Source organism: Coturnix japonica, chromosome 30 (genome assembly GCF_054131305.1).
Source record: "Coturnix japonica strain WE chromosome 30, WE-NBRP24, whole genome shotgun sequence".
Taxonomy (NCBI): domain Eukaryota; kingdom Metazoa; phylum Chordata; class Aves; order Galliformes; family Phasianidae; genus Coturnix; species Coturnix japonica.
Window position 1 is genome coordinate 6,749,011 of NC_140692.1, and position 26,955 is coordinate 6,775,965.

Genomic DNA, 26,955 nt, shown 5'->3' on the forward strand with positions numbered 1-26,955 from the left:
GTATGTTACTCAAAAAGCAATGTTTTCTTCCAGGAAAACCTACTGAGGTTTCAAAACAGCTGGAGGATAAGACAGCAGCAGCAGGGCAGGACATCAGCCTGAGCTGTGAGCTGTCAAAACCGGATTTGAACATCAGGTGGTACAAGGATGGCAAAGCAATCAGTAAAAGCCAGAAGTACGACTTGCAGCAGGAGGGAACTGGGGCCATTCTGATCATCCATGACTCTACTGCCAAGGACAGTGGGGAGTACACCTGTGAGACAGAGGACTCCATAACAAAAGCCAGGGTCACTGTGCAAGGTGAGTTGAAAAGCACACTGGGGATGGCATGTAGAGAAGTCGAGGTAAATATCTGTAGCCTGTGGGTGATGTTTTTCTATTCTGTTTCCTTGAGCAGGATCAATTCTTAGTTTTCAGAAAATACGATGGATTAAAATCTTTTCCTTAAAATAATCTGGAAACTGAATGATTCTCCAGTGTGATGTGGATCTGGGCAGCCTGGTCTGGTGGTTGGTGGCCCCTTGACAGGGGGTTTAAAACTAGATACTCTTTGAGGTCCTTTCCTACTCAGGCCACTCTATGATTCTGTGATCATTCTATGGTTCTATGATCTTGGTTGTTAGTGAGCCAAGAAAAGATGGCAATCTGAATTAGTCTATATTGAATATGTGTAATCAAAACTATATGCAGTTTATCAGATGAGATCCTACCAGCGCATGTATAATGGTATTGAACTTTCCAAGCCAACCAGCCAAATAAACAACAACAGACCCCAAAAGCCCAACAACCAGAAAACAAGAAATGTTCATATCCCAGTGTTTTTGTTAAGTTCAGTGCTCAAGCAAGCAGGAGGGAAGAGCTCCTTCCCCTCTACTCCACACTGGTGAGGCCGTATCTGAAGTAGTCTGCTTATGTCTTCTACTCCCCAGTACAAGAGAGACACAGAGCTGCTGCAGAGTCCACTGCAGGGCCACCAAGAAGATACAGAAGTTAGAGCAACTCTGCTATCAGGAGAGGCTGAGGGAGATAGGGGTGTCCAGCTGGAGAAGGGGAGGAAAGTTCAGATTTTGGAAACCACCACATCAGCTTTAACGGAGTGAACCAGTTCCAAAAGCTGTGTTCCAAAAGCACTGCTAAATAGCCCCTGTGACTCCTCGAGCTTACTACAATAAAAGAACAACACATGGGGTTGTTTAAACGTTGAGGCCAATGCATCCCATTCCTATGGGAGGTAGTGATATGTGGAGGAACTCAGTACAACAGGGTACCTTTGGAAAAGCATGTATAAAACATTAATTGCATCAATCAACAAAATGTATAAGTGAATAACTGTTCAAATCCATTTAGTGCATTTCTTACTTCTATCACGTTTTTAATTCTCATTATAATACCAATAGAAAAGAAGAAAAGCACTTTTTCAGCAGTCAGTTTACTACAAAAAGAAAATACTTCATTTAAAGCTTTTGCAGCTCCATCTTATCTGTTTCTTTCTCAAGGATTTGATCATGAATTATACATTCCAGCACAACATGAAATATTTAACTGATGCTCTTCAATTCCTTTTCAGCTTCCCAAACAAAGAAATGAGTTTGAGCACAGGAAAATTTGGGTATACAGCTGTGAATCCACTAATGTCCACAGTAGCTTTCCCCTGTTTAGTGTCCAGATCAATGGGACAGGAGCCTCAAAAGACTTCAGGTTGTCAGCACTGCTCTGTGTGCTGTAATTACAGGAGAAATGTGGATGGATTTTGCAAGTATGAATTTAGGCTTGATGCTCTGAAAATACTCCTGTAGATTTCTAAAGGCTAGGAGGGAAATATATGAGGAAAAAGGAGTGTAATGACTATTACTAATGCAGTGAAGCTATTCTCTTGTTCCAGAATTTCTTCATGCTGTCAGGAAGGTCACAGCACTGTAGTGGGACACCAAGCAGTCAGGGAGGCTACACTCTCAATGTCCTGGACTCCTTGCCCATACTGTGCTTCTACAATGCTAGTTAATCCCTAGTGCTGTGCTGAAGAGGTCTGACGTGAAGCAGAGATAATTCAGGTCAGGAGTTGTGATTGCATTCAATTTAATTTTAATAAGTGCGCATAAGATTATAACTGGATAGAAATAGAAGGTTGATACTATGTAGCTATATACAATATCATTAGCTCTGGCTGTCCAAAGTGTGGAACAGTTATTGATCAGCTGGTATTGCCTTTGAGGAAAAGGACAGAGATCTCTCCTAGATTTCATTTAAGGGCTGACCACTAAGGCAGCATCTCTTTCTGGAGATCGCTCCTTTGTGGCAAGACTCAACCTTTTCCATCTTGTCTGAAGGCCTCAGAGTTGATGAGTTTTTCCCATAGATAACATCTGATTATTTATTTACAACCGTTCTTGTGTTATTCCAACTGTACATTACTGTTCTTGTATTATTCTAACCATACATAACTATTCTTGCCTTATTCCAACTGTACATCTGACTGCACAGGGTTCAGTGTAAGTAATGCCCAGAAACCTGAACTTGAGGTACACTTGGGAATTCTCACTGAAATCCCAGCTGATTATTTTTTCCTCTGCAAGATTTCTTGGTATGTTCTTCTTCTTTTCATTCAGAGCCAGGAAGACTGAAGGAGCAAGCTCTTACCTTAGCTTTTGTTGACTTCCACATTTCTCCTCAGGTGGACCAGATTACAGTTAATGAAGAAAGTGACATTAAAACTTCCTCATAGCTTTCTCTGAACTAAATCCAAAGTGTATCTTGTGCAACAGTTGGCTTTACTTGACCTCTTTCTTCCTAACTATAGATATATTAAGAATGTGTCTGTTTGCATCTGCTTTCCAGCACATTTGTTTGTCTGGCTGTCAGTACATTGCAGTTTAGATGGCTTGGAAGACATAAATTACATATTTTGCCAGAAATAACAAGAAAGAAAATAGAGTAGATGTTGGATTTCTAGAGTACTAGCAATAACATTTCAGGCAACATCTATCTGACACCTGAAAAATGGGGATGTACTAATAATTTGTGAAAGGCCATTAATCTGCTGTGCTTGCAGGCAGTGGATTTTTGTGGGTGCAGTGCAGCACATCCTCTATGTACCATCTGTTCCTCAGAACAGGTTCACTATAAAGTGAGATGAAGTTGTTCTGGCATGGTGTTTCAAATACAGATGCTCTCAGAGGCAGCTGGGTAAAGGAGGAGGTTCCTATCAGCAATTAATGGGTTACATTAATCTTAGAAGGTATTCTGTCTTTTATGTGTGGAAGGGGGGTGGGGGATCATGGACTACAGTCTATGAATATACTACTGAAGCAGTGCGTTTCTAAATGAACTCGGAGGACATCAAGTCAGGCCTTGTTTTGAGTTATACTTGGATGAGGTGATTGCGATAGTGCCTGATGTTATGAGTGTGTCATTGTCTGCAAATCTGTGGGTTCATTTCCAGGGGAAAGCTGAAAATCAAATGTAGCACCTCCTGATTGTGTACAGTGTAATGCTGACTTGTGCTGCATCTGTGTTTTCAGTAAGATAAATGCAATAGTTTTGCTGTTTGCTAGCTAGCATTTTAAAGATAATTCTGGATTTGGATACACCTTTTTTCAGATGTTCCATACAGAAATGCGCTAACAAATTTATTGAGCCATATCCAGTATAATTTGTTCAAATCTACTGACATGAGCGTAGCCATTCTCTTTCACTATTTTACTTACCTTCTACAGCAATTCTTCTTCTGTTAAAGAAAACGTATTCTTGTTGTTCTGGCTGTCTGTATGTATGGCAATTGCACTTCCTTCTGTTTTGGTTTGTTTGTTTGTTTTGCCCGAATGTCGCACATCTGAGAGCCTGATTGCAACAGTAAATCCTCTAACTAATGTGTTGTTTTTGTAATAACTCGTAGGCTTTCTGGTTGTAAATCTTTCCATTCCAAGGCAGTAATATTCCACAATACTCTTGGAAGTCTGTGAAACAGAGACTACCAAAACAGGTTTTAGTTTCTTGGCATAACTAAAGCGATGAGATACTTTTCTAGGTTTCCTCTAGCCTTCTAAATTGATTTCTTCTGCAGATAAAGGGTGGGGGCAGTAGAGAGTTGGTTTAAATTAAACTGGATGTGATTTCAGTGATTTGACAGTTACCTTTTGAATAACAGAATTACAGCTGGATGGCAAAATGCCTCTTGGTGGCATCGCAGCTGTGATTATCCAGCTAACATAGCTGTCTATCCGAGGGAGTTCACAACAATTTGCCCTTGAGCCGAGCCGGGGCCGCCCGGGCAATGTGCAGCAGTGCCAGCAGATGGCACTCGTGGAGCGCAGCAGCTCCGGAGCTTCTTGCAAAGGAGAAGAAAATTCCATCGCTCTGTGCCGGGCTCAGGGCTGGGCTCGGTTCACCGCTGGGAGAGAGCCGGGGTTCTCAGACGGTGCCAATGGCGTTAGGCCGTGTATTTTAATATAGATCGTCTGGTTCTGGGCAGATCGTCTGCCTGGGCAATGCCTTATCAGGCCTTTCTGAGAGTTCATAACATAGTGTGAGCAACTGAACAGGCTGGTAGCCCTTCCAACCAGTGGTTTTATGGTTCTCTTTACTACCTCAAGGAAATAAGGAGAGAACTGTTAAGACTTTCATAGGCTATAACTACAAATGCTTGGCTTTGTGTACTCTCTGCTTTGATCTCATTTTCTTAAAATTTGCTTAATTAATACAAGATTTGTAGAATTTAAGTTATGAAATATAATAGTATATGAAGTTTAAGAATATGATTTACCTACAATTTATTTTTTATTATGAGAATTTCTGTTCTTTTCTTCCTAGAATAAACTTCAGGAAAAAAAACATTTATATTAAATGTAGATTCATTACTAAGTAGAATGTTTACAAGCATTTAAGGTTCATGGAGGATACTGATGTGATGATCCACAATTTAAAACCTATGCACACAATGACACAGAAGCCAGTTATTCCTATAGATACGAAAATAAGGCATGTTCTCTGTATAATTCTGGCTCTGCTAAAATATGCACAGTGTTCCTGAGAATTTTCTATAAGTAATGCCTATGAGAGACAATTGATAATCCTCCAGAAACAGGCTTTAGCTGAAAATTACAGGACCATTAGGAGTGTAGAATCCTGTGTTGAAAGTAGACACATCGGTCTTGCTCTTTGTAGATTAGCATAGTGCCTTTTAAGTCAACCATTAATACCTTATTAAAATATTTACTACTGTTTTGCACACATACTTGAGAGCATTTGTGTCTTTCCAATAACCAGCATTGTTTCTTTATGGATTTCTGTGCACAACAGCATAGGTCTGTTTTAATCCTGTTTTATGGATACAGGAGTTCAAGCTCAGATAAATGGGGAAAACCACTTGGCAGAAATGGGGACTGTGGGTGGCCCTTCTGAACACCAGCTCAGTACCAGGTGCAGTGTAAGTGACCAAAGGCCAGTGAGCTTTAATCCAACAGTGCTATCATCAACCAAGCCACCTCTTTGCTGTGGGAGAACAACCATAAGGATGCAGTGTGACAGACACTCCCAAGCCTTTTGCAGGGGCTCTGGGAGTTAAAAGGGTCCTTTGAGCCCAGGAGATACTGTGCTATTCCCACTGTGCCCTTTCATAGACTTATAGAATCACAAGGTTGGAAAGGACCTACAAAATGATCTTTCCAGTGGGAAAAGCTGTCAAGTTGAAGGTTTAACTGGAGAGCTCTGTCTGTCTTGTAGTTACTGTCTCCAAGGAATGTTTCTTGCACATCTCCAAGACAGCAAGGTGCTGGGGCAGCAAGGCAAGCAGGGAAGAGAATGATGAGCAACACTGTGGTAGTAGAAAGGTCTGAGTATACGGTGTGGGAGAACAGCTTGTCCACTCCAGCATGGTGAAATGCAATGTCCAGTTGTTCCCTGTCTGTGAATACAGAGTTGTAGTTGACTACATAAAGTCATTTAATTTCATGTCCCCGTCCCAGGAATGTAGCTGTTCTGTCTGTACAAAATGTCCTTAGGTATCAAGATGTATTTGTGTCCCCCAGCTTCTGTTTATGTTCAGAGCTCATTCCCTTTTGGTAATTTGATGTTGTCAACTGTGCTTTTATTTGTGAATAGCATGATTTTTGAGAACACCAAAGGTATTAAAGAACAAAGTTCATGTGGTTATTATATTATGCTCATTTTTAGGCTATGGCTATGTTGCAGAAAAAGTCACCCCCTTCCATAGACTTCAAAGCTGAGCACATGTTCTACAGTGAAGATGCAGGTGCCCAAGTAAAAACCATCTTGGAGGGATGGAAGGCTACCCTCAGGTGGGAGCCTGATGGCAGTGTGGATGTCTGCTGCCCAGGTCCTGACCTGCTTGTGCCAGTTGTTGCCCAGGGCAGAGCTGAGGGCAAGTGCAGTGCTGGTTGCCTGGGAAATACCACTGTTACTGGCAAATTTGCTGTAAGGTCACTCTTTCAAAGTACCCTTTTTTTCTTCCAAACATAAGCTCATGGATTATCAAGATATTTTGTTTAAGTATTCCTCTCTCTTTCTGTTTCTCCCTCAAAAAAACAAACAACAACAACAACAAAAAAACAGCCTTCCTAGAACCAAATTCAAAACAATCAAATGGAATTGTTGAGTAGAAGTATCTCTTCCTGATGCATTTTGATGATGTATTTGTAAGGGTTCAGATTTGTTAGCAACTTTCAGTGGTATCTTAAAACTCATTTCCTTCAAAATCATTGCTTCTCAGTTAGACATGGTCATTTGTGTTGGTTGATATTTTAATTATTTTTATTTTTTTGTTTGTTTGTTTAATCTTTCTCACAGATGCATGAGGCTAATACTAAATCTTGTAGAACAGAATATAGTAACAGCCATGGTATAGAGCAATGCAGATGGAGTCCTGTCTCATGTTGCTGAAAATTAATCATTTATGGCTACTACTACTTGAGACTTGCATGAGACTGCTGTGAGACAGGCCAAGAACATTGGTTCAGCAGCTTCTCTTGGCCTGTTAACCAGTGATAAGCATGACAGGCACACCAGAGGCAGCAGGTTTGGTTGCAGCCTGGAGCAGCTGGTGATCCGGCTGGTAGGAGCCCAGCTGTGCCAGGCAGGGGCTGGGTGGCATGGCCTGGGGCTGACTCCTCCTGACCTGTGCTGGGGTGGGAACAGGGACGGGAATAGTTCAAGGGAGAATTTTAATCTGCATAAAATAGGGACTATTTTAAGAATAAGAACCTGTGTTCATAATTTCATTCCCATGAGTGCCTCTTTGCTCATAAATATCTCCTATTTGCATGGAATTGTTTATTGTAATAGCTCTGGTGTTTAGAAGGTACAAATAACATTTCCACTGGGAATAAAGAAGTGTCTTCTCTGACATCTCTAATATCTGCCTTGTCTACTTTTGAACTAAGGAGAAGTATTTTGAGAGTAATTTTTAAATAGTTTTCAACAGCTAATGGGAATTCAGGCTTTGATGTATGAGGGATCATCTCAGTGGTCCATTTGCAATATCAGCTTAGAAAAGATGATTCCCAGCACAGCACCCAGCTCTGCTGTGGTGCAGCCCAGTCCCTTCCTCACACTTCTGGGGGCTGTGGCCTCTCCACTGGACCACTGGACTGTACGTGCTCTGTGCCCCCAGTGAGGGATAACTGTACTGAAAGGGGGAGGACAGAAACTCTGAGCCTTTGCTCAGCTGAATGGAGACTGCAGCAGCCTGTGCACAAAGAAGGCAGTGTGCAGGAGTTGTATCTGTGTGCTGTGAGGTGGACCAGAAGTGTTGCTGGGCACTGTTCAGGGTTGATTTGCATCATGATACCAGCTATTTGGCAGTTAGCTTCAATGAACCATTTCTCTGCTGTTGTCTGTTGGTTTAAACTGCAATACAGAATGAAGAAATTGTCTAGTAAATTTATTTATTAGGCCTTTCAAAGCCTAATAACAAAATATGTCAGGCATTAATTTACCTGGAAAGATAATCAGAGACCTTTCATCTGGAGCAGGCAGTCTGGACAGTGTCTGTAAAGTTAATGGGTTATGAAACGAGAAGCTAAGAGGCTGCACAGCTTCAGTCTCTCTAAGGTCCTCTTTGCTGTGAGCAGCACAAGTATGCTGTGTGCCTCTAGAAACACTGCCCAGCCTTCCCCCCTCCTCCACCCCCCACAGCCAATGACAACTTCGGTGGCAGCAGAACTTTTGCTGGCCTGTACAAAGCGGGGGAATTTCCTGAGGTGCCTTTTAATCCACATGGCTCTGACATTTCTTGTCCAGTTTCTGAGCTGTGGGTCCCAGCTGGAGGAACACAGTGCAGTGTGAAGAAGAATTCAGGAGCTGGAGAGATGGGGGCATGGGGTGGCTACTAGGAGGTCAGGGTTCTTACTTCAGACGGGTGGGTGCAGTGTCCATGCAGCCCCAAGCACATAGTGCCCATTGCACTGCATAGCCATGGGGTTCACTGACAGAGCACCAAGGAGCATAGCTGCTGAGATGCATGAAGGCATGCAGTCTCCTCACAGCAAGGTTAAGTGGCACTATGCTTTAACTTCTTAACTTTACAGTCAGATTAGTGGCTCAGAGGCCCTTAGTGTTTGCTAGACAGAAGCAGAGATTTTTCAGGGCTGCTGTGTACCACACTGTATCCCTTAATGAGCAAAAGCTGCCTGAATCGTTTTGTATATGGGTCCTATCAGTTTAAATGCCACAAGAGTATCTCTGATGTCAGGATCATTGGATCCAGGACTTCTCCCTACAGCAACCCCAACTGCTCCAGCAGTGATATGCACTGTGTAGCCCCTGTTCTCCTGCCACCCCTATGTGTGGTGTCAGCCCCATCCCTGATAGCACCTCATGAGCCCAGATTGGCCATCACCTCCTGCCTCATCTGGGGCCTGTCCTCAGGGGAAGTGCTCTCACCCAGTGCCTTGCTAGGGATGCTCAGTGGTGCCATGACAATGGCTCTGGGCTTCAGTGCCAGCCTATTTAAGGAATGTATTATCTACTTTGGTAATTGGAAGTGTAATGTATTCACTCCCTGCACAGCACAGCTGATGGCTTCATTTGTCACATTCCTTTCTGTGGTTTACGCGGCTGTCACAGTGCAAATAAACCGATTACATTTCTTCAACATTGCTTTCACAAGGCTAGGCTGTGTGATGTGTAAATCAGTAAACAGAGGATGTCTGACTGCTCTCTTATCTTCTGTGGAGCCTCTTTTGATTAGTCTGGATACAGGAGCTAAAACAGGTGTGGAGGCTGTGAGTTGGGTGTGCTTTCTCTTGGAGGAAAAATAGCTGTGTAATGCTGTGGGTGTGCAGCATATGGGAAGAAGTGAAATATGTTGTGTTAAATGAGCCCTACTTCAGCTAGAGGAGATAGCCCAGTTCCAGCTGCTTCTTATGCCAAATCTAAAGGACACAAACATGACATTTTAAAATATGGAATATCTTAAAGAAACAGGAGCAAGATAATATAAAGTGAGGTAAAATAACATATAGATCAGGAACAACAATCCACAGGCCAGATGCAGCCCATGGAACATAGTATAACTATGGAGTTAGAGAAAAATTTCTGCTTTGTTCTGTGTGCTTATACCTCAGGAATGAGAGAAACACTCTGCCCAAGCATTTGTTAGAAGCAGTGTATGACTGTGATGGAGCCTTCCATTAAGAGTGTTTCTGAAAATGTATTACCATCAGACCATTCTCTGTATTAAATCAATATTTAAACATTCTTTCTCCCTTCTCCAGAGAGTTTTCTCTATTTAAAAAACAAACAAACAAACAAAAACAAACAAAAAAAAAAACAAAAAACACCAATGGGAAATTAGTTGATAGTGATCTTATTTTATATGTTCATTTTTCTGTATCTGCAGCACATCAGAGAGCATGTAATGGGCAGCTTTGCTTTCCATTAGCAGTCTGATGAACCGTGCTTGCCAGATGTGTTAGGTCTGGCCTGCAGGTGAGTCCTGCACCCAGTGGGACCAAGCAGTGAGTAGTGCATGGGCCAGGAGCTGTGCTTCTGTATGAAGTGTCTGCTCAGCCTTTCGCTTTGGAGTTACACTTTCTTTGTGGACGTTATTTCACCTTCACTGAAAGGTACACTGAAAGTAGTGATAGCTCTGCAGATATCATTGGAGTTAAAGCTTGAGACAGCTCTGCTGAGTTCAGTAAAAGCTGATCTATAATATTGAGAGGGGTATGTCACTTTCCTGCACTGCTCACAGTGCTTTTCTTTGATTACTGCTAAGACTCCTGGCTCCATTGTCCATTAGCTGACATGTTTGTTTCCTCCCATTTGTACTCTCACTTTGCTGAAGTCTGATCACTTTCTGCAAGCAGATGAACTTCTGAATACAGAGGTCTGATGAGATTTGAGCAGAATGATCTCAGAAACTGTTGCAATCAGAAATGTAAAAATTCTTTCTGCTCAATAAAATCTCATGGATATTGCCTAAAATCCTATAAAACCTGTGAGATTAAAAATGGGACTTCTCTGGCCTCTTCCCCTCTCTTGTAACCAGACTGGTCTGGGTGTGCCAGATCTGACTGCTGGTTCTCATGAGGATCTCAGATACCCCAACTCAGTCTCTTTTCACAGAATCACGGAATGACCCGGGTTGGAAGGGACCTCAAGGTTCATGAAGCTCCAACCCCCCTGCCTGGCAGGGCCACCAAACTTCCACATTTACTAGATCAGGTTGCCCAGGACCCCGTCCTAGCTGGCCTTGAACACCTCCAGGGACGGGGCATCAACAACCTCCCTGGGCAGCCTGTTCCAGGACCTCACCACTCTCCTAGTAAAGAACTTCCCCCTAACATCCAACCTGAATCTTCCCTCTTTTTCAACTTAAAACCATTTTCCCTTGTCCTGCTATTAGTGGTCCTTTCAAAGAGTTTACTCCCCTCCTGGTTACAGGTTCCCTTCAGGTATTGAAAGGCTGCAATGAGGTCACCCCGCAGCCTTCTCTTCTCCAGGCTGAACAAACCCAACTCCCTCAGCCTGTCCTCATAGGGGAGGTGCTCCAGCCCCCTGATCATCTTCGTGGCCCTCCTCTGGACCCTTTCCAAAATCTCCATGTCTTTCTTGTACTGAGGGCTCCACACCTGGACACAGTACTCCAGATGGGGCCTCACATGAGCAGAGTAGAGAGAGACAATCACCTCCCTATCCCTGCTGACCACCCTTCTCCTGATGGAGCCCAGGATCCCATTTGCTTTCCAAGCTGCCAGAGCGCACTGCTGGCTCATGTTGAGTCTCTTGTCCATCAGGACCCCCAGGTCCTTCTCTGCCAAGCTGCTCTCAAGGACCACTCCTCCCAGTCTTTACAGGTGCCTGGGGTTCTTCTGGCCCTAGTGCAAAACGTTGCACTTTGCTGTGTTGAACCTCATTAGGTTCACCCGGGCCCACCTTTCAAGTCTGTCAAGGTCCCTCCAAATGGCATCCCTTCCTTCCTCCATGTCAACCGTACCACTCAGCTTGGTGTCTTTTGTGCTAATCCTGTACAGTCCATCTTTTTCTACTTGACTACCTGCCTCTGCATCCTGCCTGCATAGAGCATTGCTCTTGAGCACACAGTTCACGCTATAGAAGAGAGCTAGGTTCAGCTTGTGGGATTTGATGAATGCAGTCTGGAGAGATGCTGCAGTGCTTTCACGTGGCTCCTTGTGACTCTCCTTCTCTTCTCCAGCTGCCAAGGAAGCAATGAGTGGAGAGAGGAGTCCTAGAGTGCCTTGGCCCCCTGCTGGGTGCGAATTCCAGAAGGTGGGGATTGTTCCTCTTCCTTGTGCTCTTTGGTTACTTGTACCTCAGCATTCAGAACTTGAAGTGCCCCTCCCAGCAGATGAGGGGCGGTGCTACTCTGGCTGTGGGACTGTCTGCAGGGTTAGCAGCCTCCAGTGAAGTGCTGGGGTGTGTGAAGTTCTCTCAGTGAAAAAAATCAGCCTTCTGCACTTTTGTGCTGAATATTAACCACGTTTCTGATCACCATAGTTCTGAATCCTACATCTTGTCTCAAAATAAGAAAGCAACAAGTTATTGTTTAAACCGAAGTAAGTAAATAAAATAGAAGCTCTTGCTATGGAAAGAACACTTTTGTTCATTCTCCATAATGCATCTTTTCCTGCTAAGATTAAAAGGTTTTTATGTATCTTCTTCACTTTTCCTTGTGAATTGCCTTTCTCAGGGTCACAAGCTATTTACATATGTATATATATGGGAGGAGGGAAGCACCACTTGTTCTCCAGACATTCACTCTCTTCTCTCATTCCAGGAAATCTCAGCCATGCTTTGCATTTTAGGAACAACACCAGATTTCCAGGAATATTGCAGTGAGTAAAGAGTTTCTTACCACCATAGACTTTGAGGGCACTGGGTTGCCTATGGTCCTGCTCAGCCAGTATCCCATGCACTGGGTTGTTTTCTGTGACTTGGTTCTCCTTTTTGGAATCATAGAATCCTTAGAGTTGGAAAGGATTTCTGAAGGCCATCTAGTTCAACCCCCCCTGCAGTGAATGAGGAAATCCACAGCTAGATCAGGTTTCCCAGGGCTGTCTCCAGGGATGGGACATTTCCTATCCAGATCCTCTCATTTCCAGCCCCGAGGATTACTGCTCTGAGGCTGCACATCCCACTCATCTACCCATGTGGTATTTCTTCTGGCACATCACTTCGGGTTTTCCCTGAACCTGTGTCCTAAGTATGGTTCTCCTACCCCATGGACTCTGGGCATTGCTCTGTGTGCTCACATCCCAAGTGCTGTGTCTGCACATGCCCCAGAGCCCCCACTGCTCCTGGGCTCCCCTCCAGTGACAGGACAGTGGGGACTTGACTTTGCCATGGATGTGACTGCATCTCACAGGAAGAAGTCCATTCATGCTCCTGTCATGTACAGTGCTAAATAAATTTGGGAGTTGCTCAATAGCTCAACAGAATGACAGCCTTTTTCCTTAAAGATAGATATTGCCTTTAATCAGGTGCTCACTTGCTTTGCTTGAGTAAGCCAAACTCATTCCAAGAACAAAAGGGCTGCCATTGCAATAGCCTGGCTTTTCAATTTCAAACTATCTGCAGATTACAGAATAAATGAAATATTCAGTATACACAAATACTATACAGAATGATATGATACAGACCATTTCATTTTCTTTCATCCTTTTCTAGCTTACTGGCTTTTATGTAACGGGTAGACCTACATCAAAAGCCACGCTCAAGTAAGAACAAACAAATACTTAAAGCACACATTACACATGGCATTCCTAAGCCTTCTGTAAATGATACAGAGTTATTCTTTGAAGAACAGAGAGGCAGTCTAATAAACTTCTCTATGAGACCAGACCATGACACGGTGACAGAGCGGCATTTTTGAGTGCTTGGCATATGTAAGATACCAGCTGCCCTTGGGGGAGAATGTGTATTTGATAACAGAAATAAGGGCAGTCTTTGCTGCTAGGACCCTAGGACACAGTGCAATGTGCATCTTCCAACTCTTTTTAACCGTATCTGTCACTCCTTCAGTAAGGAGATGTGAGCTCCATCTCAGGCAGCACCGCACTGCCAACTTGTCAAGCAATCTCTCATGGTCCTCTTGTAGTATCCCTTACACCTGGGACATGTATTCAGTCTCTGAGGGACTACTTCATTGACTGTCTGTCTCTGCCTGAACATCTTTTCTGCCTGTCAGGGTGCTGGCAGTCTGGGGTATTTCCTGCTGTGACCATGAGATCCTGCTCATCTCCAGGTGGGGGCATATCACTGCAGTCTGACTGCGACCCACTTGCTCTGTGGGTCAGGAGCCAGACATGTATTTAGAGCAGTGTTTGGGAAGGACAGAAGCTCTGGTCAGAAGTGCTATGGGGGACAATACCAGGCCGACTCTCTGAGTATGGGATATACCCTGCAGCTGGAAAACTGACATTCATCCAGAAGGAAAACATCTGAGCAGTTTGCCCAGCCTGTGACACTGGAGGAATGTACACTGCTCAGTGCCTTTGGGACTCAAATGTGATCCATACTGAGTCTGACCAGTGGCTCATCGTGTTGACGCAGAAGCTCTTCTGTTCATATCTTCTGGCTCATTAAGTCCAGACAGTCACTGACTGCAGCCGTAACCCTTCTCTACTTTCATTCCTGTGGGAATCTCTTAGTCAAACATAAAATTTCAGCATTATACAACCAAACTTCATTGTTAGTAAGGCCTGTACAGTAATGCTTATGTTTTCTTAAAATATATGTATGAGTTCTCCCTTATATACACTCATTCCAGTCATTTATAGTTACTATTAATGATTTAGCATTTTTCTGTGGTTTCAGGTTTTCCATGCCACCCATGCTATTTGCCAAACTAAAGTCACTGCTACTTTTTGCACCAGAGACTATGCTACATATCCTGTGGCCAGCCCGCACTGCCATTTAGACCACCTGTTCCCAGTCTGTTCTAGAAGTTTCCCACAATGTCACAATTGCCAATATGAGAAGGATCTCTCTTACAGCACAGCAAAAACTTCAGAGTTTTTATTACAATATTTCAAATGTGAAACAAATCTCTCCAAGTGGGAAGTGACCTCATCCCCTGATCTGAGTCCCCTCTCCCTTGGCACATGGTGGTTCCCTGGGGCATGTCCTTGCCACCAAAGTTCAGCCGATCTTTCTGTATCTCCAGAGACTGTCCCAAAACTACTCATTGCACATTAGTATCAGCTCTCCTTCCAGCATCAAAGTGCAGATGAATCAGCCGGGCTCTTCCTAGGAACTCCCATCTCTCTTCTCACTTCTTAACCAAGTTGAATTTTAGTTCTGATCATGCTTCAGTGTCCACAAAAACGTGATGAAATATCGTTAAGCTGTCTGAAATTGAGTTTTAGTTTGCTTTCAGAGGGTACTTTGGAAAATTTTTCGTTATCTTTGTCAGCCTTTGTAAGTAGTTGAATGACAGCTTTACCTGTCTCCTGTGATGCCTTGCAATGTGACATGCTCCCTGTGAAGTGCTTTTCTCAGAACTATTATCCTGTATGGTACAAATCACACACTTTATGCCCAGCACCTCCTCCTACTCATGCCATTTTCTCTTAATGCTAGCAGGTCAGACTGTGTCCTGGATGTTATACCTTGTCTGTTGTGTTCCTTCCACCCAAGATATCTGTTCTCATCTCTGATTCCAGGACCTCAGGTCCATTCTCCCTTGTTCCTGATCATCTGTCCAAAGCACAGCCATTTCTGTGTTTCTTACAGCCTGCATCCCCTCTTTAAATGTTGGGCAACAATATCCATCATCCATTCAGCTGATGTCCTCAGGAAATAATCATACATCTGTGGCCACTTCACATCATTTACCTTCTAACTTTCTAGATATCATTGCTAAATTCTCACTAATTCATTTCTTCTACCTTTGTGTAAAAGTGAACATACATATTACGGCATCTCCCTGCTCTTTCCCTTCCTTTCCCCACCATTAATTTCATTTCCCTCAAGCCCAGAGGGAAATGCTGGAAGGATGCACCTTCCTGTGAATGTGCCCATGACTCTCCTAGAGCTTGCCTTGTACCAGTCTCAAGTCCTTCATTTCTTTCCTTTTCTCATTGCATCCTTACATTACTCCCTTAAGAGGGTCCTGGTCACCCAAGTCTCCACATTATGTCTTCACATTTCATCAGTCTTCTTTGATCTGTGCTAGCTGGCATCTAGCATTGTCAGTCCTTTCTGGTTTACTTCTTGTAGTCAGTCCTCCTCTTTTTTGGCTATGACATCTAATGGGTCACCCAGTCTGCTCTGATTTATGGTATCTCTCTCCATAAAAGGTTGTGGAAGTGGCACATAACTCCATAAGTAATCCCATTCATCAGAGCAGAGTCAGAATAATCACCTATTTATCTCCTATTCAATAGACTTGCTACAGCACACATTATGAATTCATTTAAACTGATGCACAGTGCCCCATTATGCACTAATGGTGATGAGAAACATGACAAAACAAATGCCATTTTAAAATTGGGAAATGAATCTGTTCAGCAAGATGTATAACTATGGCTACTCATGAATTCTTACTCTTGCAGTCTTCTGCAGCACACACCTTGTTGTCTCCTCATACCTGAGCTGTACCCTGCTATGATGCTTCTGGCAGAATCAAATCCCCCCCTGCCATGGCTACCAACACATGTTGCGGCTGCATGACTCCTGCATTCCTACAGCCCACCCCTCAGCACAGCCCCTGTGCAGAGCTCCCACTGTTGCAGTGCTTCTCTCATGACTCTGTAGCACCAGCACAGCCTGAGTCCTTGGTGCTGGGGCTGGGAATTGCCCAATGACTGTGGCCATGCTGAGCGCCCTGACTGTGCTGCACTGCACCATGCAGTCCTGGTATGGCTCTGAATGTTCTTCAGGTCTCTCCCCTGTTCTTATCTTCAGGAGGATGGACTTTGTAGGGCTGTTAAATCTTCCTCTGGCACACCTTTGAAGCCATTACTTCTCATCCTATCACTAGTTAGCTGCTTCTGCTGAATAGTTTTCCTAAGGCAGTGGTTCGGCTCTGTAATGTAGTGCTGCAACCTTCTGTAGAAACAGCCCAAAGGATCCCAGCCATGTGTATGACTGCCCAAGAAGCTGATGTCTGGAGCGGTAGGATGAGTCCAGGAGCTTGTGGAAATCCTTGCCTTGCCATGGAGCCATATATTTGAAGACTTTGATCACAGCTTTGCGGGGAAAAAAAAGCACACTGGGAGATGATGGCGAAAAGATTTCTTCAGAAAAAGAAGCATGTGTAGAACAACCCCTCCTCTCGTTATGTTGCTGATGCTCTGGGTGCCCCTGTTCATGCCGAATTGTTCTGGAGGTCAGCCCTGGATAGGAGTGTGTCAGAGGCCAGCCGACCCAGCACTGCTCAGGGGGTTCAAGCCTCTGCCAACCTGGTACAGATAGTGGGGCTGCTAGAATGTGTGATCCCCCTTTCCCCACCCTTCTCTCTCCCCCCCCCCCCCCAGCCATGTCTAGGCTGTAGGAACAGCAGTGGAGTTGTTGTTGTACCTGTAATGATAGTTCTGACCCTGGATGTCCCACCGCTCACTGGCTGCAGCATCTCCTCTTCAAACTTCTGACTTCTAAGGGCTTTGGTTCATGTGGAAACTTCTCTCAGAGGTCTTGATGAGGAGCAAGTTGGATGCAGTCCCAGAATAGCACCACTAACAAAAGCTCTCACAAACAGCCAACCAAAATGCATCCTGAAGTGAGATCACAGAAATGATGCAAAGCAATCAGATGAGAGACATGGCCATAAAGAGCTGTTAGATTTTTAGAACAGAGCTTCCCTTTGCCTCAGAATAGCAAGAGGATTGCTTTACATGTGCATGTGGCCTTGTAAAATTCCAGTATCTGGGAGTTGTGTGTGTTTAAAACTGCACGAGCAATGCAAGGCGCAGTGCCAGCTTTCAGCTGCATTAAATCAACAGGTGGGTGTGCAGTGCAGGGCCTCCCCAACTGGAACCACCTCCTTAGAGCCTGTCCTGAGCTGCCGTGTCTCCACCTGGAGCCCAGGGCAGGATCCTGTGCTCAGCCCTGCTCAGGAGGACTGTCCCCTTTGTTCACAGTACTTTGTCACAAAGCCCAGTGACCCATCCAAGCCCTCGTCCTCCAGCCCAGCACACTGTCTGTGTGATACAGACGTGCTCCTCGTGGCCATTCACAGAGGTTTGCTCCAAGTCCTCAGCTCCAAATGCAAATAAACAATTATAAGTAATCAATATGTCTGATATCATGGAATTCTTGGCTGGCAACAGCTATCCTGTGTTGTATAATTGAAAGAAATGCAATGGAGTGTTATTTAATAGGTAATCAATCAGTGCTGTACTTGTACACCTGAGCTAATCAATTACTGCAGGAATGCCAGTGCTGGCCACCTGCTGGGAAACCACCTGTGTACATCAGGGCACCAAAATGCTCCCCTGCTTGTTGTGGGTTCATTAACAAAATTTCATGAAGAAATCTTATGTTCATAGATGCCAGTCATCTAATAAATGTTGTAGAGTTGTTTCTCAATCTAAGCTTTTTAATTTTTATTATTCCATAGAAAGTCTGAAAATGTAATAAAAACAGTTTAATAATTCTAAACAAACAAATGAACAAACAAACAAACAAACAAAAAACCTAAAATGGTAATTCAATGTTCCTGACTTGCTTTAAAAAGATCCCAGATTTAAGAAGTAATTAAAAAGTGCAGGAGAAAAAAATACATCCTAGAAAGCCCATCTGTGCTTTGCAAAGTGGCCTCGTTGGTTCTGGGCTGTGTCCTTCAGCCCTGTGCTTTGGGTGCTGGGTGCCTGCCCAGAAGGTGTTCTACAGTCCACTACCTGCATCTCATCATGTGCATCCCACCTGAGCACTGGGATTCTACAGCCCTCTGTATTGCTATTTTATTTATAAAATGTTACCAATAAAGCCAGAAGCTTCAAACAGATTAGATTCATTCATCCAGCCTTCACACAACGTTGAATTACTCACACAAACCAGGCTGTCTGAGGCAACGACAACAATGTTTTCACAAATTGTTTAATTAGACAACTTCTGGGCAATTTCTTCCAATGGTTTCACTTCCCCTGCCCACAGATATTCTGGTGCTCACCACATCTGTCATAACAACCCTTCCTGGATGCTGGAGTTTTGGGGCCAAGCCCAAATTTTTTATTTATTTTTATTTTTATTTTTTGCTTTGAAGGACAAAAAGAAGCATAAACAGCAAAGAACCTTCTTTATTTTTTCCTTTTTTTCCCCCCCTTTTTCTTTTTCTTTTCCTTTTCTTTTTTTTCTTTTCCTTTTTTTTTTCTTTTTCTTTTTTCCTTTTTTCTTTTTCTTTTTCTTTTTCTTTTTCTTTTTCTTTTTCTTTTTCTTTTTCTTTTTCTTTTTCTTTTTCTTTTTCTTTTTCTTTTTCTTCTTCTTTTTCTTCTTCTTTTTCTTTTTTTTCTTTTTCCTTTTCTTTTTCTTTTTCTTTTTCTTTTCTTTTTCCTTTTTTTTTCTTTTCCTTTTTTTTTCTTTTCCTTTTTTTCCTTTTCTTTTTCTTTTCTTCTTCTTTTTTTAAGGAACAAATTATCATCATTTTGTTTGCTTAGCTGAGAACTCAACCAAGGTCTGGCGGGCAGCTCTGAGGGCACTGCAGGGGACTCCAGGCTCAGCTTCATCACCCCAGGCTCAACCAGAAATCCAAGGTCCCTCCTGCAGCCACAGCCATGAGTCACTGATGTCTTATGCAAGAAAATTCCTCTTCCCATTTTAAACTATGGATGAGAATTTCATCAGAGGGAAGCAGCTTCGGAACAGACGTTCTCACAAACTCATTCTTTGGCTCTATCTGTTTCCAATGAGGCTTTACAATCTGCCCTTCCAATAGTATTCCCATCTTGTTTGGTGGCTTTTATCCAAGTTGGTTAATAATTTCTGTTATCGTCCTTCGAGCCTGAACAATTTTAGCTCCTCCAAATCCCTTGTTGTTCCTTATTAAGACACTAGCTACTACTGGAGAAAGATGACTGATTGCAATAGCTGTAGGCAGAACTCATGCTGATTAACAAATCACTTGAAAATAATATGCTTTTTAGCCATTAGAGTTATTAATAGTATGTTTGCTCCCTTTCTTGGGGCATTTAATGCTCAAGGAATTAGCCAATCTGGAGAGTAAATCTTTTAGTTCATAGTGGACACCAAACTCAATCTGTCTAGCTGGAATGGGACTATACACTCATTTTCTTTTCAAGACTCCACAGAATTTGACATTTTAGTAGAAACTTAATAGCTTGCAGTAATTTTTTTTACTACCTGTAGCAAGATTAGCTGCTAAGATAAGGAGCTGATGGAGCTGGTGAGTGACAGGGCACATTCACCTCATTTAAAATATGCATAGGGGAAGGGAAACACTTTGGTACAGAAGTGCTGCTGCTGCTTCCCAGGCATCCAGCGACCCTCAAAAGACACTGCCGTCACACTGAACCTTGCCTATGGGAGCCTAGTCAGAGAGACAGCAGGTGTTTCTAAATGAAATCTCCATGCTGCCTGATTTTAATGGGTCCTTTACTTTGTAAAACCAAGAATTATTAATTAATATTTATACTTTGTTTACGAGTTAATGGGTAACTGGCTTGGGTAAGATCCCTGGATGATCTATCAGTTCACACTGGGAGTAACTGTCATGCAGAACAAGCAATGCTATTAATCAACACAAAGCAGAAGATCACATGGAGGATATTCTTTCTTGCTCTCTTTTTCAATTTCTTGTCTCCCTCTTTGTTCTCTCCCTCTGTGCACTGTATCATAGAGTGATGGGTAAGACTGTATTTCAGCCTCTCTTGAGGAATGGTTTTGTGGTAAGGAGCCCAACAGCCTCTGGTGTCAATGCTGCTCAACAACCAAAGTTAGTTAATGTGTAGGAAGAAAACAAGTGCTTCTGGCATAGATGTGGTCTTGCAGTGCAGAGCAATGTTCACAATAAAATGGCTGTCTGGGATAGAATGGGACTGTTCCCATATGATGAAACAAATATAGGTCTAACCTGGCATAAAAGTCTACAGCAATTAAACAAGTGGCTGTTCATTTTGGTCTTTTAAAGAATTTCATCGTATCCTGACGCTGTAAGCCTTACCAGGAAACTCAGTATGTGAAAACGGAGGAGTAATGCTTGATTTGATTTGATTTGACTTGATTTGATTTTTTTTTCTACTGATTACTGTGAATATCACTATGCATTTGAAATACCTATATTTGAATTGCATTAATCTGCAGAGTGTTTGTGAATCTTTTTAAAAATCTAGCAGTAAAATAATGTCTGCTTGGCATTTAATAATGGCAGATACAACAATAAATATTCACTTAGGATGACTGTTTTTTGCACTGTTCTGTCCATCAAAATATGAACAGAAAATGTGTACCATTAGTGCAGAAAATGTCTGGAAAAGATACTCCCTGATTAAGGCAGATGTGTCTGCTGATGGTTTGATTTGGAACATGGATTGCTACAAATGAGTCACATTCCTGGGAAGGGGATTTAACGCTCAACAGGTTCAGGCTCCAGGCTTTCCTCTGGCTCAGTCTCACTGCTCTCTTTCTGCTTCACACTTCTTTCGTACACAACAATTCAGTTGTCCCTTATTAAGAGTGCTCCCTCTGTCACTTCTTCCTCAAGTGCATAACCTTGCTACGCCCAATCATATTAAAGAGTGACTGAAATGGCTTTGCTTTCCATCACAAAAACAGCTGCTACATCAGTTGTAAAATCCTGTCATTTATCTTTTCCCATTTATATCGTCTTATTCAATGCATGAGACAGACACAAATGCTCTGTATTATAGATATTAATAAACCTCCAAATTCTGTGCTATTTCCATGCTGGTTAAACATGGAGTAATCCTTAAATGGAAAAATAAAGCAAGATAAACGCAACCAAAACTCAGAAAACCAAGGTATACAGCTTTTGTCTATGTACAAGCAAATCTTCATCCAAATGGCTTAAAGGAAATAATGGTGATATGCACATTCCATGCAATCATCATAAAAAGGAAACTGTACAACAGAACATTTGTCAGAAATCACTGTGAGTAAATGACGACTTTCAGGAAAATCAGAAACATTCTTTGCTATAGTCACTGTCTAAAAATGACGAATAGAATGAGATGAAATGAAGCAAACCAAGAGATCTCCGATGGAAGTTTTAAAACATTACACCTAAAAGCAGAAGCTGAAATAAAAAAATGAAACTGGTCAGACCCTAGAATTAGAGATTATGTGATAGAAACACATTTTGTTAGATTGTGGGTGACATGCAAGCCTGATTTCTTTTAGTTCTATTATAAGAAACATCACTGGATTCAAAATATCTTGGTGTGGTTTTCAATCATACTTCCATTTTACAGATAGATTTTCAGTTCAATACTAACGGTGTCCTTTGAGAAACGAGCAACTACATAGCTGATGTATACATATTTAGTATGCACATGGCAATCAATTCTGGAGGGGCTGGAATTACATGATCTTGAAAGGTCCCTCCAGACAACTGTTCTGTGATTCTATGATATATTCTAAGTATACAAATACACAATAATTAAATGTTTATATAACATGTGTAATATATACGTATATTTAAGAACAGCAAATCACACACAAAAAAAATGTTAGACAAATTTTGGAAGAATGCAATTCCAGTCCTCTGCTCAGATGTGGCCAGCCTGGAGGTTTGCTTCCACTGCAGACCTGGGCCAGTCCAGCTCCGACTCTGACTGGGGATGGAGAACCCACAGCTTCCTTGGGCTCCGGCAGAGTGCCTGGCCATCTTCTCGCCAATAGCGTCATCTTGTGCCTGCTCAAAATGTACCTCACTTCAGCTGTGCCCTCTGTCTCTTCTATGTCCTTCCATGTCCATCTGCCAAGGGCCTGGCATCCCAGAGGGCAACCGGATAGGGGAATAAAATGCCCACTCTACACCTCTCACCCAGCTGCCAATACTCATTCACGCAGCATTGCTTCACGCCACCCATTGCCCATCATGCCTTGGTCTCTAAGTGCTACAAATTAGGAGGTTTTTGAAAATACACAAGGACATAGATGTTGAAAATATGTACCATCGCATGGCTAGCAGAGCTCCAGTTAAGCCTTTTGTGTGTTTCTGTAATACACAGATTTTGTAAGGTAAAGGACGATTTGCACTTTCCCTAATAGCTTACTGGTAGTTTGTGTTCATGGCTAACACACACCACAAAGATCTCTCCAGCTGCTTGTCATATCTTTGCAGGCATTGTTTAAAGGATGAACTGTACTGAATAAGTTTCATTCTGTATACATTATTCATCAAAAAAATATTACTTTCATGCACCGCGATTAGTACAGATGCTGTCCATGTAGAATAGAAATAATTCAATGAGACTTCAGTGTATTTTGCCATGAATTTTTCTATAGCTTTTCAAAGAATACACAGTTCCAGGGTTCTTTTTCTCTGTGCCTTTTTTAAACTTCCTTCAACAATCACTTGTAGCTGGTGATATGTTTCCATTGAAAACCATATTGTGATACAAAGCAGTGTGACAGCTGCAATTTTACACAACATGAAATATCAGCTGAGGAAATTACAAAGAGCATTTCCCTGAAACCACGATTTCAAGAACAAATCAATTACCTCAGTGAAGCTGCTGCTCAGAAATTAAACAACCCTGATTATCCTCAAGTAAAGTTCAGATCTGAGGAACTCACGCTGAGGCCCACTTGGAGTTAGCAGAAAATCTTTATTCTAGGGTAATTGCAAGGAAGGAAGGTTGCGATCCCACACATGTTGATAAGGAAAACCATTATTTATTACCGCTGTTTGTCTTGCTCTAATTCATAGGAAGGAGAGGAGGTTCTTTGATATATGTATATCTGACATGAGATTAAGAAACAAAGAGTTCAAATGTTGGTCCAACCAGCTTATTACAAATCTTAATCAGGGAGATGGGGAAGGGGAGGACTGGCAACTATTATGAATTAGGGTGATAGGGAAGGGAAAGAGGGCAATAGGAAATATAGGAAAGAAGCAAAAATTGCATAAAGCAGGGATAGTTACCACCAAGACCTAGCAGTGTTCTGTTGCATGCCATTGCAATGCCCCAAGGCAAAAGTGCAGGGAAGAGCAGCAGCAGAGTGGCCGGCCTTAGGCAGCAAGCAGGTAGAGACAGAGCAGGCCCAAGAGGAAGGGGCAAGTTTCAGGTAGCAGGCTCAGGAGAGTCTATCACCATGCAGGAATCATGTTGTGAAGCACCTGATGTCATGTTTATTGGTCCCTTTTTTATCCTTCTTCTGCTAATGTGGCATTCCTGGGTACTTGGGTAAGAGCCATGTGCAGAACCCCCGAGATGGCATCTCCCTTGAGAAAAGACTGCTTCCCAGCCACTAAGCTGTGGCTTATCTCTTTCTCTATCACTGCCCTCAGACTGCAAATCTTCACACAAAATATTTCATCAGCTCTGACCGTGATTTGCCTGGACTTGTCCATATGTGTCCCTAGGTTGGATATTAGGAAACATTTCTTTACAGAAAGGTTGTTAAATACTGGAATAGGCTCCCCAGGGAGGTGGTTGAATCGCCATCCCTGGATGTGTTTAAGAGCCATTTGGATGTGGTGCTCAGGGATATGATTTAGCAAAGGGTTGTTAGTGTTAGGGTGCTATTGTTAGGCTGCTGTTGGACTTGATCTTCAAGATCTTTTCCAACCTGGGTAATTCTATGATTCTATGATTTAGACAAAGGATTTCTCAACCCTTGACCAGGACTTGTCCATCTGTGTCCTCAGCAAACTTTGAGACAATGGTGTGAAAGAATAATCTCTTACACTGTTTTATAGAGGTCCTCAGATGAAACAATAACAGAAATGTATTAGTAGTCTTTGTGTTTAGTTATCCCTCAAGGCAGCCCTATGACTCCCTCATAGCAGCTCCTCATGTCAGAACGCAGCTCCATGGCAGCCTAAAGCTCCCCATGGCGTCCCTACAGCTCCTCATGGCACCCTACAGCTCCTCACAGGGAGTGGAGGGGTAGCACTGAGCTCTGCTCTCTGACAGCCACAGGGTCTGAGGGAACACATGGAGCTGTGTCAGGGAGGGCAGGTGGGGGTGAGGGAAAGGCTGTGCCCCAGAGGGCGGTGGGCATGGCACAGCTTCCAGGGCAGCAGGCACAGCCCCGAGCTGCCGGAGCTCAGGGAGTGTTGGGACACCACTCTGACACCAGGTCTGGGTGGTGCTGTGTGATCCCTGTGGGTCCCTTCCAACTTGGAACCTTCTATGTCCTATGGTGACCCCACCACGCAGCTCCCCATGGTCCTGGCACAGTGGCTCTCTGTAGCACCTGCCCCTCAAAAAAGCTTTCCCAAATCTCTGATATTTTCATGGAAAGAAACCCACGCAGTTCTCAAGCACCTCTGTAACACATTCCTCCTTATGCTGTTCTATCAGCCAGCTGCAGAAATCCCAGCTGCTGCGGATGCCTGTGCCAAACGATGACCATGCCAGTGACTGTAATCTGGAGTTTGGGCTGTGTTCTAGTCTTGCTTATTTTGCACTGAATACATGAAGGTATAGTCTGCTTCTGTCTTAATTAACATCAGGAAATTTACACGGTTCCCTTTCCACAAAAGGAGAAAGAGAATCACTTTTACCTAAGGTAAATTAGCATGACTTCAGTGAAACTAATTAAGTTATCCCTAAATTATGTGCAGAAATCAAGGGAAGCGCTTTGTTCTCCCTAGAAGGCTGTCTGTAAAAACACACTGCTTTTTCTCTTTTCTTAGGCTTTCTGCAAAATTACTCCTGGGGAGCCCAAATGGCTCCAACTGCCAGGAGACAACCAGCACTGACAGCTCCTGCAGCACTGAAGGCAGCCATGCAGAAATGCAGCCATGCAGAAATGCAGCACTGCTCCTTGGCCACTTTGTGTGAAGTGCTCAGGCACTGCCCCCGTCAAACACAGCTCTGTCTATGAGCTCAGCAGCCAGTGATGAAACTCTGGGAAGAGAAGCTGCCTAAGATCCCTTTTATATTCTTGGCAATCATATTTTGAATGTATGAATTTTCACTCAGTCAAAAGCACCGATACACGCTGCAGGTGTGTATCACAAACAGGTTGCTGTTTGTCTCCCAAACAGAAGGTTGTGTTGAGTTATGGAAGTAAAAAATACGTATATGGTACTGTATCCGGTTCTTGAGTACTGTATCCAGTTCTGGGCTGCCAGTACAAAACAGACAGGGATCGTCTGGAAAGAGTCCAGCTGAGGGCCACAAACATGATAAAGGGCCTGGAACATCTCTCCTATGAGGAAATGGGTGACCTGGGTCTGTGCAGCCTTGAGAAAAGAAGACTCAGAGGGGATCTGATTAATGTTTATAAGCATTTAAGTGTGGGAGATAAAGGCACATGGCCACCATCTTTTCATTTGTCTGTGTGGACAGGACAAGGGGAAATGGCCACAAACTGGAGCATAGGAAGTTCCACACCAATATACAAAGGAACTTCTTCACAGTGAGGGTGATGGAGCACTGGAACAGGCTGCCCAGGGGAGTTGTGGAGTCTCATTCTCTGGAGATATTCAAGACCCATCTGGATGCCAACCTGTGCAGCCTGCTGTAGAGTGCCTGCTTTGCAGGGGAGCTGGATTCGATGAGCTCTGCAGGTCCCTTCCAACCCCTACAATTCTGTCATTCTGTGACATCTGAAAATGGGGAAGGGGCTTACAAAAATGAAATAACGATTGCATCTTAGGGATGTAGTTGCTGGCTGATACAGCTAGAACACTGGTCATGATAATTCTACACACAATTCTACAAGTTAATTTTGTTCGTTGCTGTTCAGCATAAGTCTGGGAAGCTACCCATTTAAAAAAGATTCTGTGCCAAATGAAATAACCCTCCTTGGAATTGCAGCTGCTCTTTGAGAGTGTGACGTGAGTGGCATGGTGAGGGCTGAAGCAGGGCCGGAGCTGCTCTTGCAGGACCTGGGGCTGCCCCTGGGGGGTGTTGGAACCCTGGGTCCATTCACCTTAATTACTCCATCCCAACCACAATACAGTAAGACACAAACCAATGGCATACGGCTGTGTGTGATAGAGTTGTGCTGGATGATGTAGCACAACCAGTGACATCCCATAAATCCTAACAGTATTAAGCAGCCATGTATAATTTTGTACCTAAATTCTTTTTAAAATTTGGCTGTATGTTTGAACTAGGTAACTGTTCATCTTACTGATAAGACATGGGGATGCTGGGTGAGGGTGCTGCTTGCCTTCTGCACTTCTTATCTGAGCACTCACAGGAACAATACTAGGCCACAGACACTGTTCCATACCTTGTTTGTTCTGGGTACGTATAATGACAGGACAATACAAAGGGAAAGTCAGTTAAAAAATGAGGGAACAGAGTAAGAAGAAGTGGCACAGTGGCACTAGAAGTGACACTGCAATGGGAAGAAATCTTTACAATAAGCAGTTTA

At 43.2% G+C, this 26,955-nt stretch overlaps 1 long non-coding RNA gene across 2 annotated transcripts; it reads left to right on the top strand.

Moving 5' to 3' along the window:
* Positions 1–48: 48 nt before the first annotated feature.
* Positions 49–26,423, top strand: LOC146755836 (uncharacterized). 2 transcript variants are annotated; one of them, XR_014937892.1, is made up of 3 exons: positions 49–300; positions 1,883–2,051; positions 25,262–26,423. It is a non-coding gene; the product is annotated as an uncharacterized LOC146755836 (long non-coding RNA). The 2 variants fall into 2 exon arrangements; XR_014937893.1 differs by lacking the exons at positions 49–300; positions 25,262–26,423 and adding an exon at positions 6,169–6,657 and having other exon boundaries at positions 1,640–2,051.
* The last annotated feature ends 532 nt before the right edge of the window (positions 26,424–26,955 follow it).